The sequence below is a fragment of the Entelurus aequoreus genome, linkage group LG15 (genome assembly GCF_033978785.1).
Source record: "Entelurus aequoreus isolate RoL-2023_Sb linkage group LG15, RoL_Eaeq_v1.1, whole genome shotgun sequence".
In the NCBI taxonomy this organism is placed as follows: Eukaryota; Metazoa; Chordata; class Actinopteri; order Syngnathiformes; family Syngnathidae; genus Entelurus; species Entelurus aequoreus.
This window is the reverse complement of record NC_084745.1, coordinates 51416945-51424799: the sequence shown is the minus strand read 5'-3', so window position 1 is coordinate 51424799 and position 7855 is coordinate 51416945. Positions and strand designations below refer to the sequence as shown.

Genomic DNA, 7855 nt, shown 5'->3' with positions numbered 1-7855 from the left:
TCTACAAGCCCATATTGACACTAAAAAGCACAAAACAGCTGTGCGGGGCGAGAGCTCGTCTACTAAATTGACAGAGTACTTTGTGCGACCTGGAAAAGGAGAAGACGTTGTAAACGCAGCAGAGGGTGTTTTAGCATTCCACACAGTCAAACACCATAACAGTTACAAGTCGATGGATTGCACCAGTGCTTTGCTGAAAAAAGCATTCCCAGACTCAGACACGGCAAAAAAAGTTTTCAAGTGCACGCACCAAAACAGAGGCGATTGTCAACAGTGTTATAGCGCCCCACAGCATCGACATTGCGCTAGAGGCGCTCAAAGAAATAAAGTACTGTGGCATCGCTACAGATGGGAGTAACCATGGTGCAGTGAAAATATTCCCAATCATAATCCAGTATTTTGACTGGAAGAAAGGTGGTGTACAATCAACATTGCTTGAGGTCAAAGACACACCTAATGAGACAGCGGACACCATTGCAAACTTGTTGATTGAAACACTGAGAAAAAATAATTTGTCAGAAAAATGTATAGCATTTACTGGTGACAACTGCAACACAAACTTCGGAGGAATCAGACGTGATGAAGGGGGGAAGAATGTGTATGCAAATTTGAAAAAGCTGCTCCAGAATAAGACGCTGATGGGTTGGGTTGCCCAGCACACATAATGAACAATTGTGTCCATCATGGTGCAGACACACTTGATATTGAAATTGAGAATATCATGTTCAAAATCTACCAGTACTTCCACATGAGAGTTTGAAGGAGTACTGTGACTTTGTAGATGTTGAATACAGAAAGCTCCTTTCCCACAGCAAGACACGATGGCTGTCATTATTCCCTGGAATCGAGAGGCTGCTGCAGATGTTTACAGCATTAAAGGGATATTTTATGTCACAGGAAAAAACACCTGTAATGATCAAGAGGTTTTTTGAAAATGAATTCAGTGAAATTTACCTCTGGCACATGCATTCACTCATGTGTGTGTTCCACTCACCCATTAAAGAAATGCAAAAGGAAAATAAATCCATTGTTGAAGTGCGTAACATCTTGCAGAGAGTCCACACAACACTTGAGGAACGGCAGAGAAACAACTTCATGTCCCTGAAAGTTAAGGGACTCCTGGCACAGAAGCGCACAGATGGGCATGGAAAAGAATGTGAACAGTTCTATGCTGATGTGCAGGGTCTCTACAGTGCATGCCTGCAGTATCTCCAGAAGTGGATGACACCCATGGAAGAATTCACCCCATTCATGTGGATGGATCTGAGTCAGACACCTAGTTGGAATGATGTGGAAGCCTGCATCAAGTACCTTGGAGAAAAGGGGGTGCCAATTGATGATGCCAAGTGTTTTGATCAGGTCACCAATCTCAAGAAATTCACTGAGAGTAGCAACAGTGATGGAGAGTTCAATGGCCTGCAAGTGCACCAGAAGTGGTGCAAATATTGTGAGAAGGCCAAAAGCATTGCATGTTACTCAGAGCTGCTGAAGATTGCACAGTTTGTCTTTGCCCTTCCTTCTCACAATGCAAATGTTGAGAGGGTTTTCTCACTGATGCAGAGCCAGTGGACCAAGGAAAAGAGCAGGTTGTCTGTTGAGTCATTGAAAGGGCTTCTGTTTGTACAATACAACTTCAAAGAAACATCCTGCACGGACTTCCAGGCTTATTTGATGAGCAACCGGAAACTGCTGGGGAAAATAAGCTCTACAGCTAAATATGCATGGGCAAACAAGGAAGGCCAGGGAGACGAGGATGAAGACCCGGGAGATGAGGAGGAAAACCAAGGAGATAAGGCCAAGACGACTAAATAAGAAGAAACGCAATACACTACTTCTCCTTTTTTTTGTTTTAAATGTTGACTCTGGATTATTTTTTTTATTTTTTTTACAGAAGCCTAAAATAATTGGCTCAGAAATGCTACCTCTGTTTTTGTTGTTTTAACTGATTTGTGAAATACTCTTCACCTATGGTGTATTCTCTGAAAACATTTGTTTTTGTTTAAAATGTTTTGAGGCATTATTTATATTTTTTACATTAGAATGGTCCACTAGACTGAGAAGAGACATTTTAAAGAATGGGCTGTTACCTGTTTTTAAAAATATATATAATTAACCTGTTTTGAGGCATTATTTATGTTTATATTATATACAAGAGGTTATTTTGAATATTGCTACCTCTGTACTTTTTCTAAAACTGTGAATGTTACAGAATATAAGTGTGACTTATTTTGTTATATTGTCAACAGAGGAGAAAAAATGCTTCATTTAAATAAATATATTATTTATAAAGCAAGTTCAAGTATCATTGGCAAATTTTCCCCTAGCCCCGGCCTTGGCACGCATATATGTGTCCTCTTTTTGGGATTTCAGAATATGGTCAGCCTAATTTAGGTGGCTTCAAATCCATGTCGCTTTCCACAATACACCACTTCACTCTTTGTTTACTCCTGGTACCATGTTATGTTATTGTTTTAAATAACACATCGTTGGATGACTTGTAGAACTGTCTTTTAATCACGATCACATATCACCAACGCTACTTCAACACTCGTGCATACAAGGTGTGTTCCTCTCTAAAGAGTCCTACCTGACACATACTATATATTGGTTCCTAGTCATTTGTAGACTCTTACTACCACCATGTGGTCAAACACTATCATTACACCCGGGTCTTGGCTTTGACAGCCGTGCTCTACATTTATGGGGCGGCATAGCTCGGTTGGTAGAGTGGCCGTGCCAGCAACTTCAGGGTTCCAGGTTCGATTCCCGCTTCCGCCATCCTAGTCACTGCCGTTGTGTCCTTGGGCAAGACACTTTACCCACCTGTTCCCAGTGCCACCCACACTGGTTTAAATGTAACTTAGATATTGGGTTTCACTATGTAAAGCGCTTTGAGTCACTAGAGAAAAGCGCTATATAAATATAATTCACTTCACTTCACATCAGTGGTCCCCAACCACCGGTCCGTGGATCGATTGGTACCGGGCCGCACAAGAAATAAAAAAAATAAAATAAAAAACATTTTAAAAATGTATTTTTATTTTTTTTATTAAATCAACATAAAAAACACAAGATACACTTACAATTAGTGCACCAACCTAAAAAACCTCCCTCCCCCATTTACACTCATTCACACAAAAGGGTTGTTTCTTTCTGTTATTAATATTCTGCTTCCTACACTATATATCAGGGGTGGGCAATTAATTTTTACCGGGGGCCGCATGAGCAACCCGAGCACTGCTGGAGGGCCACATCGACAATATTTCAATTAAATTTTGCTCAATATTATTTTTGATATATACTGTAAGATAAATAATAATAATAATAATAATAATAATAATAATAATAATAATTAATAATAATAGTAATACTTCAACATAGTGTGTGTAACAGCATTCCATGACTAATATAAATAAATTAACATTAATAATAAATGACAGTAAAATAAGCACACGTATGACTGAGGAGTCATAGTGTAACTTTGTGTGGTGTTTGAGTTGTCCGACTTTTTGTGTGGCCATAAACGCACCAGTGGTTTAGTGCTATGCGTGTTGGTGACTGATGACAAGTTGGTTTTGGCCTGGTTTGTACGGCAGAAAATGACTAGTTTTGTCCAGATAGAATTGTTTTACTCATGTTTTTGGTGTGGTTATGTCCGAATATAAACAGTTTTGCTCAATAAAGTGATCGATATAATTCCTGTCCTCGAAGCATCTCGATAGACGTTACAATAATTGAACGGTGTTCAATTGAACGGTGTTGATGAACACCGTTAGGGCCGCTTGTTGTCACTGTCACTCAAAGTTGCATTGCAAAATTACACAGAATAAATATGTTTATTTTGTTTAGAATTCAGATGGGATTTGATTTGGTGCGCGGCATATATTTGCTGCGCGCAGCAGACGCTTGAGCAGTGCGCAATTGCGCAGGCGCGCACCTTAGAGGGAACGTTGCTTGGCAGTCCATGTCTTTTTGAAAACACGCCATTCTTCATCAACTTTTCTCTTTTTAGCGTCTCGGGTGTAAACCGTGCATCACTTGTCGCTGCATGTGCACTAGGGATGTGCGTATCGATCCTGTGGTATCGATATATCGATACTCACACGCTACTCATTTGGCATCACTTTTCTGAAAAAAGTATCGATACAAACCAAAAAACGGCGTGTGGGGGGTGCAAGCATCACTTTCAGATGTTTTTGATGACTTACTTAACTTACTATGTGCTGGGACACACCTGTACCTGGCAGAGTATAGAGCTGGCCCAGTCACGTGACAGGAGACAGCGAATGAGCGTCGTCAACGTGCAACACACACACAGCCAGCCGACAGCGATGCAGCCAGGCATATCCAGTGTCAGGCATAGTTTATTTTATTTTTTTACTGAATATTTTTGTTTAAATGATTATCCTAAATTCAAATAATTTCCACACAGGGGAATTTACTGTTAGTTGAAAATTGCTTGAGTATTTAAAACAAGATAAGAAAGAGATACAATTTGGAGATTCTTCATCTTTGCATTACAGTTTTTTTTTTTCCAAGAAAATCTTGAAATATATGATTGAATGTGATTTTGGTTTTAATCTGTAACATGATTTCTTACATTTCGAAAACATTAGCCTATTTCATATTTCATTAATTGCTAATTATATCACAAACTTTAAAAAATAACTGCAGCTTCTTGCAATTTGGATTTGACTGTTAATTGGAAAGCCCTAATATTTAATTATTATTATATATAATATATAGTTATTATATATAATGTTTAATTTATTTTTCATATTTATGTTATTTATTTTAATTTTACTTTTATTATATATTGACCATAGTAAATGTGGTATAAATGGTCTGTATTTGTCTTGCGATTTGTCTTAAATAATAACAATAGTAATAATATTTTTGACTGACAAAAAATTGCCAATAAGAAATTATTGGTATAGGTATCGGTATCGATGAAAATGCAAGAAAAAGTATCGGTATCGTATCGAATCCTAAAAGTGTGGTATCGCCCATCCCTAATGTGCACCTTCACTCGCAGGTTACACACGGACACACGCCCATAAATAATACTTTTCAAAATAAAAGCAGCACAGTTGTATTGCGCGCACGACATAGATGTTTTTTCAACTTTATTTTGTCATTTGTGATTGCAGCTGTTCACATTCACTCACGCACACGCACACGCACACGCACACGTCCACACGGAAGTAATACAAATAACGATTTTCAAAACAAAAGCAGCACCGTTGTATTGCACACTCGACATAGATACTTTTTAAAATGTATTTTGTAATTTACAATTGGCCTCACTCGGGCCGGACAGGGACGCACAAAGGGCGGGATGCGGCCCGCAAAATGCCCAGGTCTGATCCAGTTACTTGATAATGATTTTCAACAAGAGAGGAGGTGCACCGTTCCTGGAGGTACCGCAATACCAGGTCGATGCGTGGAGTGGACGGAGCAAGCCCCTGTTCCATCTCCCAGTTCCACATATCAATTTAATATATGGTCCCCGGATAGGGGACGTATCAGATATTAAACTGATAAGAACAGATACTACACTTGATCTTAGCCAAAAGGCCGAGAAGCGATGCTGCTGGACAGTCAGAAGGGAGGATGTCATTCCGGACACAACTAGCTAAAGTGACGGTTACACACACTTAATAACGATGACGTCACATATCAACACACCAAACAACAACCGTGACATTTTTGAATGATTGCATTGTTTTGAATGGCGTTAATACTTTTTATGAATGGAATTGTTGCTGACATATCTCAAAAACTCCTGGCTGCAGCCCGCAGATCGAGGAGGGTCTTATTTTCCCTCAATGTGGGCGGGTCTCAAGGTTGAGCCCGCGGGCTCCATCTGGTGGCGGAGATCCGGCAGCACACATTCTCAAACGTCAATAAAGCTACTTTTAACTTGTCAAATGTATTTTTTTTTACCATGAAAAAACAATTTAAAAAAAAAATATATATATTATATTATTCCATATTATTCCATAGTATGGAAAAAGGTTAATGTATTTGATAGACTTAGACATTCCTACTTTTAACTTGTCAAATGTATTTTTTTTTACTACGGGGGCTCCATCTGGTGGCGGAGATCCGGCAGCACATTCTCAAACGTCAATAAAGCTACTTTTAACTTGTCAAATGTATCTGCCATCTTTTTTGTAGTTTTATTCCTTTTTTATTATCTTTATTATTTTCTGTATTGATCCTACACTATTATTGTGTTTTTTTTTTGTTACTTCTGATATGGCCTTGCCACGGTTTACTTGCTTATTTATTTATTTATTTTTTGTGTCTTTTTATTTTGTATTGTTTTACATCTGATCAACTTCTGTGACTTTCCTTTTCTTTTTTAAGTGTGAACGGTGGAGAGGTCCTCGAGAGGTGATCTTGGGATCACTTCCTGAGCATAAACGCTTGGAACAAAGCTTGAACTGAATAAGGAAGAGGTTGGAACTTCAAATAAAAAAGTTTTGGCTCTATTTTGCACATCATTCAAATGAGAAATGTGACATTTCACACTTAATTTTATTTTTCGGTTGTTGCTTTCTAGACTAGTAAATGATGACAGTGAGCAGAGACCTCATGGAGACTTCCCTAGTCTCCACAAGTTTTCAGCACACAGAGCATACTGGGGACAGAAACTCCAAGACAGCCAGGAACAACTGGTAAAGTTAACTATTGTGCCACTGTGGTTATCTATGAATGTCACTCATATAATCATACATGTATAACGACTTTGTTTTCTTCCACTAGCTGTCTCATGTCTTGGAGAGATGAGAGTAGAACCAGTCTATTCAGGTTTTTAGGGCACCTCCTGGACAGTGGTAGTTCTGTTTTAAACCACTTGTCCTTTGTTTTAATTAATGGTTCTGTTTTTATTTGATCTAAAATATTCCATTCCATATTCCAACTATTTTGATTCCTTAAACCAGGGGTCGGCAACCCGCGGCTCCGGAGCCGCATGCGGCTCTTTGACTACTCTGATGCGGCTCAGCTACATGCATGCCGACCCCCCCGATTTTCCCAGGAGACTTATGGATCTCAGTGTCTCTAATAAATAACTCCCAGGGAAAAAATAATCCTATTTAGACTATAAATACTAGATAAAGGGCGTGCCCTGATTGCACTGCAGTAATTGTCCTCTATAGCATTTACATACAGCGTGCCAGTCCAGCCACATGTTGCATGTTGTTATTAATAGCACACACAGGAGACAGCAAAGCATACTTACTCATCAGCCACACAGCTTACACTGACGGTAGCCGTATCAAACAACTTTAACATTGTTACGTTACAAATATGCGCCACACTGTGAACCCACACCAAAAAAGAATGAAAAACACATTTCTGGAGAACATCTGCACTGTAACACAACATAAACACAACACAACCATTACCCAGAATCCCATGCAGTCCTAACTCTTCCGGTCTAGATTATACACCCCGCTACCACAACCCCCCCACACATCAACCCCCTCCCCCCCCCTCTCCTTGCGTTGGTTGAGCGGAAGAGTTAGTGCTGCATGGGATTCTGGGTATTGGTACCGTCAGTGTAAGATGTGTATTGGTACCGTCAGTGTCAGATGTGTATTTGTACCGTCAGTGTAAGATGTGTGGTTGCTGAACTACTACGGAAGAGTTAGTACTACATGGGATTCTGGGTATTGGCACCGTCAGTGTAAGATGTGTGGTTGCTGAACTAGTACGGAAGAGTTAGTGCTACATGGGATTCTGGGTATTGGCACCGTCAGTGTAAGATGTGTGGTTGCTGAGGTAGTACGCCTTGCTGTCACTTACGTGTGGTCAAGCAGGTACACTGTTAGGGCGGACTGTAGAG

The 7855-nt window shown here is 39.6% G+C and overlaps 1 non-coding gene across 1 annotated transcript; it reads right to left on the bottom strand.

Annotated features, from left to right (window-relative positions):
* Positions 1–5398: 5398 nt before the first annotated feature.
* LOC133630561 (U2 spliceosomal RNA) lies at positions 5399–5589 on the bottom strand. The gene has a single exon (XR_009821280.1). It is a non-coding gene; the product is annotated as a U2 spliceosomal RNA (small nuclear RNA).
* Positions 5590–7855: the final 2266 nt, after the last annotated feature.